Source organism: Pseudopodoces humilis, chromosome 16 (assembly GCF_049639895.1).
Source record: "Pseudopodoces humilis isolate 2021_Gansu_Grassland_sample_001 chromosome 16, ASM4963989v1, whole genome shotgun sequence".
NCBI classification, from domain to species: Eukaryota; Metazoa; Chordata; class Aves; order Passeriformes; family Paridae; genus Pseudopodoces; species Pseudopodoces humilis.
Genome location: NC_142215.1, coordinates 5,244,244 through 5,264,743, shown reverse-complemented (window position 1 = coordinate 5,264,743; position 20,500 = coordinate 5,244,244).

Below are 20,500 nucleotides of genomic sequence, written 5' to 3'. Positions count from 1 at the left end.
ATTTCCAGGCAGCAAACAGAGGGTATGTTTTTTGGGAAATCCCCTGAAAACTAAGCCCAGCCTGGATGCCCGAGGAGACAACCAGGCTCTTTGTCACCAGGGGAGTTTTGCAGTTTACAAAGCATACACAAATACTTCCCACTTTTGGGGGGGATTTTGAAAACACCTGATTTGTGAGCCATCTGCCAAAGTTGTGGCTCAGATGTGTTCCATCTCAATTGGGATTAGGGTGAGTGATCCAAAAATGTGCGTCTCAATCTAAATGTTGCGGGTCATGTCCCACGACATTGGTACCTTGTCTCTGCTGGTATTCAGTATGCAAATGGGATGCAGCATGAAGTGATCCAACAGCAAGATGTGATTGGGAGGCAAAAGATAGGACAGCGTGTTGGGGGAAGAGAGAGAAGTAGCAGGATGCAGAGAAATGGAAACGAGAGATTGGGGCAAAGCTGTGACAAGGAATTGAAGGTTGCAGTGCTGTGTGACTGGGGGACATGAGAGCTGTTGGGAGAGCATGGCTGGAAAATTGTACAGAGACTGGGGGGGACGATGTCACATCTGAGGTGGGACCTCAGGGACAGAAACATGAAGTCAATGGCAGTATTTTTCTGAGAATAGACCTCAGATTGGGAGAAAGAGGGTTATTTCGAAATAATGCTACTTCTTTTTCTACTTATAAGGGGTTTTGTTTGCTTTTTTTCAGAGTTTCAACTGAACTTGAACAATTAGAATTGCATTAAAACAAATATAGCCCCCCTTAGGGCACTCAGTGCTGCTCAGAATCCAATCTATATTTTCTTTCAGGTCACTCTTAATTTCAATATATTTTGACATTTAAATTGAGAACTCAAGATCTGATATGCAAAACCAAAGACTTGAACAATAACAGAAATTACAGAAAAGACAATACTCAATTTCTTCACACTTGGCAGTCATTTTCAGCAACAGTTACAGCTAGACAAATATTTTGGTTGTAAAAGCTTCTTTCAAAATGCCTTTTTGGTTTAAGAGCAAAGAAAGAAAAAGTCAGACTGACCAAATTGTTTCTTTTGAAGAAGTCTAAGAAAAACTGCAATGTTTTGTTAATTTTCTTTTTCAACTTGAATCGCTCTGTTGTCAATACACTTTAAGTTAATTAAAATTAAGACTTCCCAAGAATAAAATATTTCACTGTGGATTGTTTTTTTCTTCAACTCACTGAGGCATTCAGGACATTAACAAAGGCTCTTTTTCAGCTGGACTTTAAACAGTCTATTTACAAAAAAAAAAAAAAATCACAAACAAGCTGAAAAATCAATTATTCACACAAATCTAGTATTGACCTTCTCTATAAATTACTCAGCCCTCTAGTTCTGCCCACAAATTCGTATGTAAGCACAGTGAAACCAAAGGAAATTGTGAATATGAATCTGGCTGTAACTAGACTGTTTAGCAAATCTTACAAGAAAACATATACTCAAAAAATAATTTAGCAAACAAAACATGAGAGCTAGCAAAAGAAGTTACACTTTCATTGCTTTTGAAGACAATTTTTGAAACTTCCGAAGAGCTCATTGGCAGTGGACAAGAACCCCCAAATTCCCTTCTGCTTCACAGATAACTCTTCTTTATGGTTTGTATTTTAAGATTAGATTGAAGGACTGAGAGCCTCTTCTCTCTGCTGATTTCTAGTGTGATTTTTAATATGCCCAGGAAACAACAGGGAGACATCTGGAAGCACGATAGGATGAGGAAGCCTCAGAACAGGACAGGCAGCCTGCAGGTGAATTTTAACCTAGCTGATCCAAGCAGACATTTGACCTTTGCCAAAGTCTGGTAGTTCCCATCTTCAGAGTTTCAGTGTCACACCACATTCACTGGGATGATGGCAGAAGAGCAATGAGGGGTGCTCACACTCCATCCATTCGTATGGCCCAATTCTGTGCTCTGAATTCCACATATACTTGGAATTGCTTTGAAACTGAAACAGTTGGAAACCATTTGGGGCTTTAAAGAGAATCTCTGTTTCAAAACCAATCAAAACTTCTTGTTGTTTTTGATAATGTTGCTGTTGTTTTCTCTTTGTGAGGTTGTTGCTTCATGGCAAATGGCACAGAAAATAATAAACCCTTCTAGAGACATCATTTTGGGGGAAAGACTTTCAGTTGTCAGGGGGAGCATTTGACAAATTCCTTCTATAGCAGAAAATCCTCTGGCCCTTTTTTATCTAACTTGGCACAATGAAGGTATGATGCTTACGGAATGCACTATGTTTACTTTAATTTCTCTTCCAAAAACTCAATCAATAGTGCAGCCTCACAGTCTTCTTTTGTAATTGGCAATTACAGCCTGGCTGCCTTGACACCCAAATATCTTCATGTGTGTTACTCCATTTCCTGCACAGGCAGCCCAAAGCCGGGCAGCAGCGTTTCTGCATCAAGGAATGGGGTCAGCACTTTGTGTTTAAGCCACTGACTCCACACATGAACTTCCCCCACATTTTTTGCCTTTCTTTGACCTTCATGTATCTAACTGGAAAATGACTTTTTGAAGAAAGAAGTGCTATTCACTGCAGAAGATTCCTGAACAGCCACAACAAAAGAAGGGTTAATAAGGCCTTCCAAATTTTCCATTGGGACTTTTGACCTAAAGCTTGTAATCAGGAAAGCTTGATTTTTTTCCCCCCTTCTCTGGCTGGATCTCTGAATTTCACAGCATAGTCTTACTGCAGTGTTATGTGCATCTATGCAGTTTGGGAAGCTGCTTCTGACTGACAGCTCCTGAAAGGCCCATAAGAAACACCATGTTGATTGCCTCAAAACAAAAGCTTTAGAGTGTCTTCTGACAAGCCTGCCTCCTCCACTTAATATCTGAGATCTGCTGAGGTGGGCTCTGGAAAGAAAATTATTCAGGAAGCACTAACAATGCACTTTAATTTTCCTCTGGACCTATTGGCTGCTGAAACACTCTCAGTTTGCTTCTGAGAAAACTACTTTCTGATGAACATTATTTTAAAAGTTAGTGGCTTGTCCAGGAGAAAGATGAATGACAATCAGTTCTGTCTAATAATGAGAAAAATGCTCAGCAGATTATTTGTACAAATGAAATGTTTCGGTGAACTCAGGTTTCTCTAGGTAAAGAGCCTTATTATATTCATCCTGCAAAAGCATTCTGCTTTCAATAGCAAAAAAAAGCCCCAAAGCAAACCCCATACCTGCAGCTGTTGTAAACCTTCATGTTTGGTAAAAAAGGAAATCCCAGATAAGCACATAGCTCTGATTACACAGACCTGTATTCAAGTTCCCTTGTATTTATAATCTTTCAAGAGAGAAAAAAAAAAAAAAAAAGGATACAGAAGATTTGGGCATTAGGGAAAGGTGAATAAAGCCATGTTTAAATGTATAGCTGCTGTGAAAACGGCAGAGAGAAATAAAACATTTGGAATAAACCTTTAAGGTAGTGGTACCAGTATAGTCCATGAATAAGCAGCTCATCATGGCTTTGTCTGCAAAATTGTTCAAAAGAGAAATTCACAGAAATTCCAGAAAAATAAAAAGCAGTAGTGAAATTCTTTCCTAAAATCATAAATGAAAACCAGGAGGACCCTTTAGCACTGGGGGATGGTGAGTCAGAGAGAAGACAAGTGAAAGAGTTTGGCAAAATAATGAACAGCTTAAAGAAGTTAAATCAAGGAATGATTTATCACTCTTCCTATAACCCAAGAACAATGAAGTACATTTAAATTTGGGAAAGTAAACAGTCTCCTTGGTGTTGCTTTTTTACCCAGTGACTTATTAACCTATGAGATTCATTACCACAAAGCCTCTCTGGAGTCCAAAGCAAGATTGAAAAAGCCATTTGACATTTATTTTGATAATGACAAAAACTACTGTTCATTTTGAACATCTTCAGCACACTTTTTCCAAGGGGTTGGGATAAACCCTCGGGCTCCCCGGCAGAAATCTAAACTCTAATTATTGAGGGTCAGGAAGAAACTTCTTCTCCTGGCAGGTCATCCCAGAGTTGCCCACTAGAGGGTCTCCAGGGTGTTCCTTGAAGGCATCTGGTCTTGGTCATCATTAATAGCAAGGAGAGGCCTTATCCAGGATAATCATTCCCATTTTCCCATGTGTTGGTGTATTCCCGTATGCAAACCCTCTGCAAATGTGTGTGTTTCTCAGAACAGCCCTTTCACCGGGGAGCTTTCTGCAGGAAAAAGGGAAGTCTGCTTGTCCCTCTGCCTGGTTTTACCTCCCCAGTCCTCCAGGCTCAGATCAGAACAAAGAGCCGTGGGGGAGCAAGGGGAAGACATAAACCAGGAGTAACAATCCTGCATCCCTGCGCAGAGATTTTAATGGTATATGTGTGGAAAAGTAATAAATGGGACATAGACCATTAGGCAAGAACAAATTTTCTTCCTATAATTTTATCTTTGTTTAATTGAATATTTAATTAGTATAAATATGAAACTAATTTTTTTTACGTGTTCAGTACATTTAGCAAGACGTGTTGATCCCGCTCTACGTCTTGAGAGGCGTTTATGCAGACACGGACAGCAGCCATGCCCTTCTTGTCCCCTTCTGTGTGCTAATAGAAGTGAGCGGGTCATTTGGCATTAGCAAAGGAGTAACTTAGCATTTGCACTGAGCTGAATCTTGCCAGACTGTGTGCATATTGGAGCCAGTAGACAGCGGCTCCTTTCACGTTGATGAATGGCTTTTTTCAAGCGTTCTGCTCCCTAGTTATGAGAAGGGTGACCCGGTCAGGAGACGACTTTATGAAGCTATAAAAAATGTATGTCACTTCGGACTCTCTAATGTCACAGGGAAAAAAAAGGGAGAGAGAGGGAGAGAGAGAGAGGGAGGGTAAAAAAAAAAAATCCTGTGCACAAAAAAATAGCAGGGTAATAAGCCTGTTTTCAATGCTCTAAATAGCTTTCTGTCTACAGCCCCTGTGTATCCCTGTGAGCTGGGGCTGCCGCTTGCTTCAACAAAGCAGCGAGGGTTTTGTGTGTGTTTAAAAAGGTTGATTCTCTTTGCCTTCCTATCACAGTAAATGCTTATCATGATGACAACAAGGCATTGGGAACGCAGGTCGGGTGGCTGTTACGTCGGCTGCTGCGAAAAAGCTATAATGCACTTTAAAAAAAATAAAAATGTAATCCACTCAAGGTGCCTCTGACTTTTAAGTATGCAGAACAGCTCGAGAGAAAGGCACCATAAAAGCAAAGTAGCTTTGAAAGGGCCCTTTCATCTAGTATTTTATAAAGTATTTTCTCTGTGTCACAAAGAATAAAAAGTAAAGGGTTGCCAGGTATGTTTGCCCCCATGCCTTTGGTTAATACTCTGGAGTTTAAAGATACCACCGTGTAGATTTTAACAGATGACCCTCTGTAGATCCATAATTTAGCATTCATTGAATTTCCCTATTTCTTTTTAGGCTTTGATATGCATATTTCATTGCATTAGATGCTTCCCCCTCCCTCATGTCCCCCTCAACCCACCTCCCAGAGATGTAGCACATTTTATAACTGATGTTAAAATGTTAATTTGCACAAGGTAAGTGGCCCGGAGGATTGAGGGCAGAGGCCTTTTCTTTATTAGGATTTCAATTAGTCACGGGCCAAGTTGGGAACGCCCAAGTTCTGGGTTTGAACACCGCCCTTGCCAAAGCTGAGATGCAAAAGCTCCTGAACTCCTAGACCCAACCACTAGTCTGCTTTCCTGTTTTTCCTGGTGGGATTTCCAGTTCTCACCCCACCCGGCACTGGAACAACTTGCATCACGGCAGAAACGGGACTAAGCTGTGAGTCGAGTGCCAGGCTGAGATAAATCATGGACATGTCTTTGTAGAGACTTGGAAACCTCTGTGGTTTTTTGACAAGCAAAAATTGGCCTGGGAGGAGCACAAATCAGCAGGATTCAATAACAGCAACATGCAAGTCAGTGAAAATGGGTGGAGGTGACACAGAAATGGAACTTGCAACTTTCTGGGTTTCTGTGGGGGCACAAAATGGATGTAGCTTTAATTCATTTAGAAGCCCCTGGAGACTGAACTGAGTCCTAATGAAAGTTCCCACCAAAGTTAATGGACCTGATTCTCTTCTCATTGCGGGGCGTAATTCTAATTAAGTCAATCGAGTTACACTAGCATTAAACTGGTGGATGTGAGGGGACTAGCAGGTCTTGGGAGAGTTGAGCCTCCTAATGACAGGACTAAAATGGAACCTTGAAAATTCCAAACACTCTTGCACTGAAATAAATTCAGCGCAATTACATCAAAACACATCCAGCAAGCAGTGGCCTGAATTCTGAGGGATTGCTCCATGCTTGGAACTGTGTAATCCCTCTCTCATCCTCATGGAAGCAAGATTAGGATTTTGCTTCCAGTGGCTGGAGACAGAAGGAAATACAAAAACAGAGAAAGAAACTCTTTTACTTCAATTACATTTTTATTGTTCTCGACTTTAACCAGTATATACTTAAACCAGTGGCAGAGCTTTTGTTTCTTCCTCACTGAAGGAGACAGACCCTAAACAATAAAGGCAATGGAAGCAAAACACAGTCTCTGCTTCCAAAAGCTTTTTATCTATGGAAACGCCTTACAAAGTATGGGATGGAGGGGGAGCTTACTCTGACCTCTGAGAAGGTGTGACAGCTTGTGACAGTGCTGGCTGTCACCACCACAGCATCCTGCCTTAAGCCTTGTGGCACTTTTCATGCCATGAAAGAAGGAAAACCATCACCTGGCATTAACTCAGTGGCCCCCTTCTGATCCAGCTGGAGAGCAGGTGACCCCAAATCACCAGTGTCTGAGACAGAGATAGTGCAGCAAATCCCAAGAGAGCTATTTAAAGCCACGCTCTTTTTTTTTTTTTCCTCCTGTACTTTAAACCACTGAAAATATTTAAGCTTGGTAATGCATAAAATATATATTTTTGCAGGAAAAAAAATTTCCTTCCATTTAAGAATTTATTAACAATTTACATAATTGCTTAAGTAATCTGCATAATTGACAGAAAGTTTAATTTGACCCTAGTTCAAATGCAACACTTATGGTTTTAAATTGAAATGGGTATAATTCATTTATGAGAGTAATTAAGCCATAGTGTCTAACAAATACAATGTATGCTGCCTGAGGCCTTCAAGGCCAGAACATACTATTAGGATGTTTTATTTAAATATGTCAAATCTGTTCATCTCCAAAGCTGCCTGTGTTAAAATATATCAAATGTCTTACTTGACCTTTAAGGTGCCCTACTGAAAACAGGGCATTAAAAAAAATTAAAAAAAAAAAAGAAAAAAAAAGAAAAAAAATCACAGGCTTTCCTGCATGCCTAAGGAAAGGCAGGAGTGGTGGAAGGGAGACTTCTCAGAGGAGGAGTGCTCTGAGTGAGATTATGCTACCTACCAGAACTATGCTATTTATCCTAAAATGTTATTTAAGGAGCTGGTTTTGCCTTCTTTAAGTGAAATCCACAACGGTAAACAATGCCAGCATCAGGCTATTTACAGTGCTGTAAGCCATCCAAATCAAGCTGGGGTGCTGCAGAAATCCTTATATTTATCCTCTGCAGAGACAACAAGGCAGTTCCTGGGAATCCCTTGATGGTGCTGAGACCATCCTTCTTCTGCTACCATGAGCCAGGAGAGAGGAGAAAACCCCCAGATGCCAGAGCTAGACAGTGATCTCCTCCCAGATTACCTTCCTTGAGGATGGCTTCTCAAGGTTACAGCTCTCCTTTGAGGACAAGGTCCACCAATCCTCCCTCAGTCTGACCAATGCTTTCCTTCAGTTTTATTCCCATTGAAATTTCAGCTGCCGAGGTCCCAGACTGTCCCTGTACTTGGGTATACAGAGTCTGATCAGATGTAACTGTTTTGTCTTTAGGATTAGCAAATAAAAGGCTGCTTAATATGGTTTCTGAAAAGCAGGTTCTAAATCTGTGGGTGTGTAGCACGTTTTTTACTCAAGGCCACTCTTTCTCTAGGGCCGTGGTCAGAAGAGTTGAGATTTGTCTTGAGGAGACCTGTTAGCTGGAAGAATTTTTATTTTTGTGGTGGAATATGTTATCTCTGCCATGTTGCTATGCTGAGATGCCCTTCTGGGCCTGTAATTTCCCAGGGTTTAGGACTCAGGCTGTGAACCCACGCCTGATTTCATCTGATTCTCCATGTTGGACAGCTTGGCTGACTCATCTTCCAAATGCAGTTCCAGACTTGCTGGTGTACAGCAAAACCTCAGCTCCTCAGACTTTTCAACAAGTTGCCAGTTAGGTACTAAAATGCTGATCATTCTTTCTTGAAAGGACATCCACTGTCATCAGGTAGAAAAATCCATGGCTATGTGATACATGCTATAACTTCTGATCCTTCTTCTGTAGTCAAAAGAAATGGAATATGAAAGAGGACTTTGCTTTTTTTTCCTCAAGAGGCATGTTCCTAGTGTATTCCAAGGCAGACCTACTCACTTTTCTAATTAAGATATGATGTGATATACATAGGAGGGAGAGATGAGATGCAGGATGAATGTGTGCCAAGTAGCGATCTCAATTACCAGCCATGTAGATTAAAACTGTCTGATATCAAGGAATTTATTAAATGCCTTCCATAAGCTACAAGAATATGCAGAAGAGCAGTTTTGCCCACTCTTGTAGTTGTGTCACTAGTTTGATGATGGATGGTTTTTTTATCCAGAGGAACAGCTTCAGAGAATGAGGAGCTTGAAAAAAAAAATAAATCTGCTTTCATTAAAAAAAAACAGAAGAGATGATCAAATCACAACAGTTCAACAAGTTAGCATGAGTCAGCTAAGCTGCAGCAACCATTCCTGGGCATGCTTTTATCTGAAAGGAAAGGCCAGTTTACAGGGTAAGGTTCAGCCTGCCAGGAAAGAGGACAAAGTGATGTGTATAGTTTTGCATTTGCCCCAGGCATAGGAATGCACTTGCAGCAAATCACTGCAGCTCAGCTGGCACATGGTAACTGTTCCCTGGCAGCAGGTAGGAAACATGCATTTTAACTTGTTCATAGGCATGATGGATAATTGGAAACACCACCCTAATTAATCCTAAATAAATACGGCCCATTAATGGAAGCACATGCTGATTGATTGATTTTCTTAATTTAGATTAAAAACTAAATTGCTAGTTATCTTTTCCCACCCCAAAAATGCAACTTATGGTTTCAGAGTGATTTTCTAGGAAATCAATATTAGGACAAGGAGGAAGAAATGCCCAGTTAGTTGATGAGCCTGAATGACCATGCATTGTTCCAAATTGTTAGGAGTTTTACAGTCCTGATCAACAGAGCCAAGTAAATGTTTATGAGGACCTCAGAGAACAGAGGCAAGACCCAGATTTCGGAGAAAAAGAATTAAAACCTCTTCAAATGTGGTTTGTTACATCACTGGATTCTCTTCAGCTGTGCTGGTTCTGTATAAACGGGTTAAGAATGTCAGAGCCAGCATCATGTAAGGGAGAGAGTACATTGTGGTTTTAAGGAAAGGTCGCATTTAAATGTCAAAAAGTGAACGTGTTTCTGGTATTGTGTTCTGAATAAATGAGTGGGATTATTAACTTTGTTAAATAAAAGAAGGATTACATTCTTTTGCTAGTGCCCAATCCCACCTGAGAGGAGACTTTCCTCTTGCCTGGGAGCTGTCCAGGTGACATTTAGAAGGAGCATCTTTGGAATGGGAGAGGAGAGCAGCTGGAGAGGAGGGTGATTGTGCTGGGGCTGTTCCCTGGTGATTCCCATCACAACCACAGGATCAGCCCAGTGAGACTGCCTGGAATGTCTGCAAGGCAATCTGACCTCAGCATAAAAGCCAGGCCACTGTGCAGATCTCTCCAGACAACTTTGATTCCAGAACATCTGCCCAGAATCAAGCACCACCAGTGAATTACTGATCATCATTGCTGATCTAATAATAATCTCATAAATAATACATTGCCCTCAGCTCCAGGCAGCATGAAGTGCTACAAACCCCAGAGGCACAGATTCTTCTGAAGGGCCTCAGTTGAGCTTGTACCATCAGTTAAAAGTGAATGGGCTCCACAGCATTTAATTGCCTTATTTGGAGTTTCTAGGGAGGCATCGAGATAGCAGTTGGACATCAGGTAGCACAGAGTGCTTTTATATCAGTACTTGATAGGCTATTTTTATAATAAAAAAATAGTATAACTGATTCATAAAATATCATATATAATTTTTATATGGAAAATCAAATATTTCTTGGCTTAAATATAAAAATCCCCAGTAATGTCTTATAGTGTGAAAGTTTAACAAAGTTTCTATTTGTAAACCTCTAGTTCTGATTTAGTAAGAAGAGAAGAGCTGTGATTAAATCAGCTGATCGATCATCATTCAGCCCATTTCTTTCTGTACATCATTGCCTAATTCAGCAATCCGTGTTTACCATTTTAGCCTACTTGGAAGCACTGTGGGAGAAAATTTGTGTGTGAAATTATACTTTGTAGCCCTACATGATTAACACTCCATCCCGCCATTCTTCATCACAGAATCATGGAATTATTAAAATTGGGAAAGACCATGTTAAACATAGTTTCCTTTTCCTTTTTTTTTTTTTTTCCTCCTAGAATAGAACCAGTATCAACTAAGATAAACTAAGTGGAGGTTCCAACATGAACATAGGTTGGACCCTCACCAGCAATTCTCTTAGCAGCATTGCAGCTCTTTAAGGAGTATCCTGGAAAAATCTGCCTTGTTTTCCAAAGCCTGGCAGTTCAAAGACGGTAGAGATTAATTTTGAGTATTTATCCAGACCAGTCTGACATAACCCTGAAATATTTTTAATGTGTTAACTCCCATCTCAGTTGAGACTTGAACAAAGGGCTTCACACCAAAGTTTAGAATCATCGTGTAAGAAGTCAACTTTAACTATTTTTCAAAAGCCAACTACATTTAATGGCTGAGAGGTCGATTCTCCTACCAGAAATGATTTGCCAGAATTCTTGGAGGACTTGGACAATGTTTTCAGGCACATGGTGTGATTCATGGGTCCAGAAATTGGACTTTGATGATCCTTCCAACTCAGGATATCCTATGATTCTACCCCATCTTCCATTGCAAATTACTCCAGAAGAAATGCACTGAATTTGGTAGGGCTTCCAAGAATCAGATGTCATGTGGTAGGAAAAGCAGTGGAGAAACTGATAGGGGAGAGGGGAGGGATGGGTCCTAGGAAAACTGCACTGACTAAAGTAAAACATCTGGAATAAATCCCACAACCTTAAATGTTACCCACCTACATTATTCTTCCTCTTTCATTCCATGTTTTGATGATATTCTTTGCTCAGGCCCTGGTGCATTATTGTGTATTCCCACAAACATTTTCAAGGACAGCTGACATAATTTAGACACCAAAAAAATCTGATGGGGCATTTAGATGTGCAAGTGACCTTAAATACACCCACTGAGAGCACAGAAGTGGAAAGAGGGCTTTAAAGTCTGGCCACTAGTGTTTAAGTGCAGGTGATTCTGTATCATTTGAAGTGTTCTAGCTGGGTTTGGAATTTGTGTCCCTGCACCATCAGAATGGCCTGGAGTTTCTTAATTACCAAACAAATGGAGAGTAGCTGCTTGATTTTGACAGCTCCTTTGTGTATCATTCTTCACAGAACATGAATGATTAATGGAATTTTCCCAACACAGTCAAAGTTGTTTACTGATGGAATTAAAGCTGAAATTGGCAGTGCTCTTTAGGGAGGACTTTTTCTATAATGTCACCAGACCTGCCAAGCTCTCCTAAAAAATAGGAACAATTAGTGATGGGTCAGAAGGATTCTGGGTATTAAAAGGTTTGGTTCTCTCCAGTGAAAGAGAAAAGGGGGGGTTGGATGGGTGAAAAAGAAAAGAGGACAAATGAAAATAACTAAAGCCTGTTATTGATTATTTCCTTCAGGGAGTAATATCCTTGTACCCAAGTCCTAGTCTTGAATTAAAAGGGAAAAAAAGTTAAATTTCAGTATCTGAAGCTGTGAAATACAGAGAAGAAGATGGATAAAGGAAGCCAATGTTCAAATTTTTATGGTCAAGCACTTCTCATAGGATAAACAAACATGAAAACTACTTGGGGTCAGTGAGCGTAGGCTTCACATCGTCAACACAAGGTGACACTTTATATTGTCAGTGTCAAATGTGCTGGGCAGTAACTGTGGAGGGGTGGAAGGAGAGCACAACTGCACAACTGGAACAGCTGTGTTTAGAACATGGCATTTGTGTCTTTGTTGCCACTTTGAACCTTAGAAATGCCTGGAGGAACAGCTGTCTGGTGCAGAAGGCAAGCATTACTGGAGGACATGGAGCATCTTGTCTTGTAGGAAAGGTCACAGAGCTCTAGGATGGCCATGGAAATGTATCAGTACAGCCTCTGGGAATGGGAATATGCAGGTGAAGAAGATAGATAAGATTCTGGGGTTCCTGATATGTTTTGAGAACATGAAAGGAAGCTGACTGCAGTGAACAGGCAGACCTGCTAACTAAATAATTTAGAATTATTCTGAATTTACCCATAATTATTGGTTTTCCCCACGTATTTTCAACATTTGCCTTCTTGTCCCCTTGCATCGCCAGATTCTAAAGGCAGAAAAATTTGTGGGAGTAATATCCTCCCATCAGCAGTGGTTCATCTGGGACACACTTACAAAGTTCATAATAAAGGCAAGCCCTACAGAGCGTGCTCAATGTTTAAAGTGTTTTATGAACAACTTCACACCAACCCCAGGAGATAGTTAGATAAGCATGTGATTTATTTTTATTCCCATTTTCCAGATGGAGAAAAAATAGTGAAGTGACCTTCTAAAGGCCGCAGAAGGAGTTGAAACGGAGATGAGATCAAGGAGTTCCTGACTACCCTGTGTGTGGGGAAAACATCAGATTGTTCTGCATCTCTCTTCTGCATCTATTGCACTGACAAAGGCCTTTCACCACACACACGTGAACATGTCCACAAGATGGATTTTTATGACTCTAGTGGAATCTGGTAGAGGGCCAAGACATTTTGGTTTTTAGCTATCCCGTGTAATATTTGCCTGATGTGCTTCTCTCTCTCCTACCTCTAAGCATTTTTCAATAAACAGGCAAAATTATCCAGGAGCAAGGCTGCAAGGGCCAGCACGGAGCCAGTGAAGTCACATGTCTCCCATACTTGTATAGTTAGCAGCAAGTATATATAACACAGCCCTGCCCTTCCTCTTCTAATGAAAGTGGCTCACCACCAGGTAGGGGATCAGCTGCCAAAGGAGATTAATCTTCCTTTTTAGCATGTGTTTGGGGTTGGAAGGGATATCAGTTGCTTCAGTATGTTTTTAACATCATCTAAAGCGTAGCCAAGGGTTATAATCAGACCCTTGGGAGAGCAAAGGTACAATAGATAGCTAAGTGGCTCTAATCCACAGCAGCATGATTATCTATTGATAACTGCCTCCTCCCCTTTAGCTGTCCCACCGATCCAGAGTTTGGTTAATAAAAACAAATGAATTCAGCCTGCCATGGTCAGTAAAGAACACGCTGGGGGTGTGGGGGCAGGGGAAGGTTAACTGTTCTCTTTGTTTGCTTCTCTTTTAATGCAAAACCCAACTGGTTTGGTGATGTCCAGATATGCACAAACACCCCTGCCAGATATCCACTTGCACAGAGAGAGTAATCCAAGTATAAAAGAGAAGGCTGAGGTGGAGGAAGGGGAAGTGGCTGGGGCCAAGCAGTGAGAGCCAATTCTTGCAGTGATGTACTCCTGCTGCCTTTGTGATCTTGGGCAAGACTCTTGGATTAAATTTAATAGCTGGGGCTGGATCCAGTGACTGATTTTAATTAGAAAGCAAAAGGCATTTTCACCTTCCGCTACTAAATTTGACCTGAAGTTAGTTATCCATACTTAATTCTGTACTATTGTTCCCTAAAGTCAGACTTCAGAACCAATGAAAATGTAGTTTCTACTGATCTTTGTAGGATATTTTGTTTGATAATACCAGTCATGATTTCCCCACACATAATTTTCACATATAATTTTCATTTTCTCTGAGAACGGAACATCAGCAGCCCCTTTCTTCTATACCCCCCTGACAAATTTATAAGGAAGTATTTTGTAGGTTTTTTAAGAATTACTTTTAAGAAAACAGTATCACTCAGTGTTGGAAACACATCCTGAAAAATCTAGAGCTGAGTCTCCTCAAGCACAGATAATGGATTGTGAGTGATGTACCCGAGCCTGCTCACAGTCACCATGGGGCTATTCAGAGTTATTTGCATTACACCATAATAAAGTTCAGCACTGCAAGATGGTACAGATCCAAACCATGTATGTACCACACAGGCCATTGGCTTTTGCCATTCCCTCACTGGGAATTAAACTCTGAGGGTTGTATGCTGAGGAAAATGAATGATTTTCCCATGTTTGAAAAGCATCTACAGAAGGTAGAAAGTCTTAGAAAACAAAAAATAAAATTTAAAAAAAAAAAAAATCAACCCCCAGCTTATTTGTTCATCCATCATATTTTCCAGGCAACTGGTCTCTTGAGAAACCTTGAAACAAATAGCCAGAAGTGAGTGGTGGGGAGAGGAAAGATATATATGAATTCTTTCAAGCAAGTCACATCATGGAGCTACCTAGATTTTCTGCTGGAATGTAACTTTCATGTACTTTCCTGATGCTAGCAAGGGTGGGGTGCTGGTTTTACAGCATCTCAGTGTACCTGAAGAGACATGGACACTACTGGAAGAAATCAAAATTCCTTTTAGTAATGGTCTGCCCAGCCACTGAAAGTGCCCTTGAAGTTCAAGCACTTTTATAACATTCATTTGATCATAAGACTGCCTGTTCTTGTGCTATTTTAAGCAGTTCAGAGACAGATAAACATCTGCTACAGTAAAAAAAAATAATTAAAAAATCAATTGATCACATGCCCAGGCAATGCTTACCATGGACTGTACTCATTTTGGCTAAAGACATTCAGGGGAGTTTTTGAAATAATGCCCTGGAGGGAATAAAAAATTAGCAAGGCAGTTGAAACAGCAACAGCACCCTACCTTAATGGAGCCATTAAAAAAAAAAAAAAAAATCCAAATAATTTAATCTCTAACAAAGGAGGGCCTGTCAGGTCAGTAACCCAGATCTGAGGCAGTGGTTTCATGTAACAATACTGCTTGACTTGGTATTCATTTCCAACGCAAAGTTCAGCCTAACAGCAGCTGTCAAATACCTGTGGTTAATCCCCCCTAGCTGCTTGGGTACAATTTTGGTGGTGTAATACACACTACCACCCGACCCCAACAAGGCCACCACGCTGTTAACACTTTGCCCTTGGGAGGCACTTGAGTGGGTTGGAGCAGTGACAAAATTCCCCTCAGGTATTTAGGAGAAGGACCTGCTCAGGCTCCTGACTGCATCTCCACTGTGCTTCGTGCCACGGTAGTGCTGAAATGTGTTTCTTTCAAAATCATTAAAGGCTGGCATTTCAGAGCTGGGCTCCAGGGAAAATGTCCCTGGCTCTCTGAGCCTTTCCTCCTCTATTTTGAAACATAGATGCTAAGCTTCAGTGCACCTTCCTGCTGGATTTTCAAACAACTCAGTGTTTTACAGGCTTCCGGATATTATAAATGTTGGTGCTGTTCAGGCTCTTTTGTTGTTTGGATTGTGCAACATCCTGTGTGTAGTAGGATGGAAATTTTTACATTCTGTTGGGCTCCACCTTTTCTTCTTTCATCATCTGTACCTGCAGAAGCTTTCTGTCAATTCATATCTGAATAATTCCTCTGGAATCTTTTTGATGAGCTCTTCCAAATACCTTGAATTCAGACTGGGAAATGAATAGAGAGCAGGGATGAGAAACGTCCTCGCTCATCACTGCCCGTTTCCTGAGTCTGCCACCTTTTGGAGAGAAACTCAGATAAAGCTGAAGGATGTGACCAACAGCCTCTGCATGTGTAGACAATCTGCATAGTTTTCCTTATCCAAACAGGTGAGTCAGACATTTGAAAAAGGGATCTTGGGGTGAGCTTCCACTCCCTTTCAGTAGCTCTTCAAGTCTCACCCTCAGTCTTCATCTCTTTGGATATTTCTTTGGATTGGAACCCTTAATTAATGGAAATTTTCAGGATTGTGCTTGCCACAGGGGACACCCTCTATGGGCAAAGCACCAGAGGGTGAAGTGTTTCCAAATTCCATTTAACATCAATTTATCTGGGAATCACTGACAGCCACTTTTTACACCCCAGGAAAACTAATATTCTTTCACTTTGGAGATGTGTTTGCTGCCTAACTCCACTACTCCAGTTCTTTAATGTTCTCACATTGGACTATAATAAATAAATAATAAATTAATAAATAAAAACAAACAAATAAAATCACTATTTTTATCAATAATAATAGTAATAATAATTAGTAAGTAACAACCATAAAAAAATCGAACTTTTTTCTTTAGGGCAGAACTCTGTTCCACATGAGTGGCTGTAACAGACTCAAGTTCTTTGAAAGCAATGGAATTGCATTGCCAGCACAGCTCACTGGTCTGCCTCATTTTGGAAAATTCACTTCTGTTAATGTCTTTGCCATACTGAAACTCAGCATCTGTTACTAAGCTGTGGGAAATCAGGGTTGCAACCCAGCAGTCCCACATCTGAGATACACCCTGAAAGGACCCAATACTGAAATTGGCATCATGGGGGACAAGGATGGACTGCACAATCGGGGGCTTTCCTTGGAAATGAAGTAGGAGGTGACGTGACTAAAGCAGGGGGAAATATTTCCTGCAGTTCTAGTGGACAACATCCACCTTTATCCTCATCTCAGAGTTGTAGCAACTCATGAGTTCTCGTGGAATGATTTATTGATCAATTGAGTGGACAGGATTGTCCCTGCTTGTATGGATTTTAAGCAATCACAGACAGCAGAAGGACCCTGTTAAGTCAACTATTCCACCTTCCTGGATCAGAGTCTGGGTATTTATATCACAAAGTTCACAACCAGCTGCAGGTAGATGTTGATAACATTACTGTATTCACTGGAAAGAATGCATCACCTATACCTGCTGATAAACATCAATGTTTTCACCTCAAAACATCTTAAAATTAACGGCCAGGATTTACAAGTACAAACTCCAGTGCCTCACACACACACAGTGGATTATTTCCAGAGCATTTGAATTTTTAACAGGGACAGAGCCCTAACACTGATTCCTCAGGCACTGAGGAATGAGAAATTCATTAGCCAGGCTGGGGACATTCCCCCATCACGAGGTGCATGCCCTGGGAAAGGAGTCACATTTAGCACACTACAATTTACCTGCATGATTAACCAGCAGCGCTGTTTTTGGATGTCTAATCAGATTATATTGGGTTTATGTACAATTTCCTAAGCAGGCCGACTGATAGATTGATCAAGGGTAGATGGGATCTGACAGCAGAATATTATGGCAGAATTCTTCCAGTGATGGATGAGCCCACCTTGACACAAACTCCAAAGCTTTGCCTCTTAGTAATAAATCTCAGCATGAAGTCATCTGTCTCTGACCTGAAGCTCGAAATCAACGACTCAGGATACTGAAGTTTCATCGTCTTTATGAACATTTAAGTTGGCTCAATGGCATAAATACACACCTCCTGCATTCAATCTCTTTAATAGTGGCAGGCCTTATAATGTTGTTTTTATTTTTATTTTTTTTTTCTGTTTTATAAAAGTTAGCGACTCATAACTGATTTTCTCACCAACCAAGGAGATCGCTGCTAATAGATTACATTCTGTATAATGCTTAATGAGCCATGATTGGGAAAGGAGATGGGAAATGGCACTTTGGATTTATTTAGCAAGGATTCAGTGGAAGCAATGCCATGACTCCACAAATAGCAGTAGGTTTTATGTGGTGCCACAGAATTACATAACAGGCACCTCAGCTAAAACCTTCAAAATGCCTTGCTGGCTTGAGAGCTTCACTTGCATTTTCAAAAGCTAGTTGAAGTCAGATTCTGAAAAATATGCCTAGTTAACCAGAGGGCTTTTTCAAGCAGTGTTGTGAGTAGCTTTCAGTAGGAAATGATTGTATAGACCTACAAACAACAAAAAAGAAATTTTCCCCCAAGTCCACCTGAAAAATCCTCTGTGTGATCTGGAACTCTAAAAGTGGAGGTAACTTATTCCTTGCTTGTAAACTGCATTATGCTCAGAATATATGATGGTGCAATATGGAGCTCACACCATCCAGAATAATAATCTCATTTGCCTGGGACCTAATCCAAGGCTATTTACGAGACTGTGGCCCTATTTCTTCATGGGATTTAAGCACCTAATTTTTATCAATTTCAGCAAGAGGTCAAGGTTTATTTTCTTTTTGAGTGTTTGGGTGCACCAGTTCTCAGATCATGTTTACAAGCACTCACAGTGTAAAATTGTGAGGGTGTGTAATGGAAGTCCTCCAAGCATGGTCGACATCCCAGGTAACCCACAGCAGCTCTCTGAATTAATTCAGCAATGCCTCCATGTGACCTGCTGCAGGCATTCTCATCTGATGGAGTCAGGAAATGGGGTAGCTAATAGACCATTTTGGAGTGTTGTAAGATCACAGCAATCCCATATTTTAAGAGGTTAATATAATACTAATTGGGGCTTGGGTGAAGAGTTCATAAGACAGATGAACCCACATTAGTTTTGAGAATTTGAGCAGCCAGATTCTTAATCCATGTTCACTACTGCTTGGGAGTGTTTTTGCTCTTTATCTAAGAAAAAAAAGGAATATTACGAGATTTCTGTAATTGTCAGCTTTTTCTGACTAACCTTCTTGACTACATCTTCTGCATTCATGATGGCTGATAACACCAAAGTCATGGGCTGTGAGAAAAATCAACTTGTAGGACCAAATGCACCTCCTGACTGACTCTGGCAGACCTGACTGCACTCTGAGATTTTATTTCTGCTAATATCAAAGTCCAGAAACTGACAAAGCTGTATTATTGTCAACCCCTGTAGTGAGGCTGGGAAAGTAGGAATAACAGTTAAGTTAGACCTGCGTGAATAATTCATAGGGAATAATTTATTTGATTAATTGACCTCCCCTTTTTTTTTTTTTATCTGTTCATGGCCCTGTCCACAAGCAGCAGTTGATTTTCTCTCTTCCGTTGTTACTCAAATTGAAAATATCTGCTGAATAATTTCTGAGGATAATTCTTGTTCTGCAAATTTGTCCCTGAGCAGTTCACTGTGAACATTTGCTATCTGAAATCCCAGTGCTAGCTAGACACACAGATCTCATGGTGTTATTTCTGTTCCTTCCATAAAGGGCACATACATTCAAAACAGTGTGTTTTCCACTCTGGCTATTGGTAGTTCTGAGTCCTTTAATGTAGAGTTAAGCTCTGCAAGGTGTGTATTTGATTGTAAGGTCCCATTATTGATTCATGTGAGATAAACAATAGGTACAATGAAAGGAAACTGCTTTTTCTTGGGAGATTTTCCTGTAAACCTGCAGGTTCCTCCCAGTCAAGTCCTCTAGCTGTTCAATGAGAGGACAAGGAAATCATGAAGGGGAACAAATTCAGGAATTAAGGACAAATCTTAGGAACTGCTTACATCACCCTCCATGAGATTCCCATAAGCAGGAGCCACCCTGACCCAGATGCTGCCTCACAAACACAGGGACAGCACGCACAGGGGATGCAGCACAATCCACAGGACATGTAGAGGACAAGGCAAGCACCCTTGGCTGTCCTCCACAGCTCTGGAGGGACACACAGCCACCTTCACACCTCCCATCCTGCTTTCCACAGGCTTTGGTGCTGAGCAGCTCCCCGATTCCCTTTGCAGCACAGCCACTTGTTTACTCACTGCACTCGTGTTCTGCACTCATAAGGCTGCACATCGACTTTCAGAATCAGGAGGGGGAGAAAAAAATGGGAGCAAGACAGAGTTAAAAGTTTCAGCCATAAAAGCTTTTGACACATCTTTCTGTCTCTTTCTGTCCAAGTAATCAATCTTCTAAGTTTCCAGGAGCGGCTGAGATTTTTAAAAACAGCTGTAATCTGTGGTCATTGATGGTGGAGTAGATTGTTTGCCAAACTATTACCATAACTGTCAACCGAAATCAGAAAAATAATCTCATTGTGCTGGACAGATGCCTTTCCTGCATTATTGATATAGTCACTCCCGAGTAATAGAGAAATATAAAGCATTGTTCTATTTACAAAAGGAGATTGGCCAAGTCCTTGAGAGTGAGCAGGAGGGACAGGCACTTAAAGGAAGTGAGATATAGTCAACTCAGTAAAAGTTATGTGTCAGGGTCATGTGGCCTCCATAGTCAGCAGTAGAATCTCAGTTTTCAATAGCTTTTCCTCTCCTTTCTCACTTTCAGATTTAGCTCCAGAGCTTAATCTCTGACTAAATGAGCTTTCCAGGGTTTTAATGCAGCACCATGGAATCTACCCAGCTTTTTCCCCTTCCCACCTCCCCTTTGGCTGCCAGCATGACAACCCCAAACACATCTCTGGTGCTGCTGCATTTCCAAAATTTACAAAAA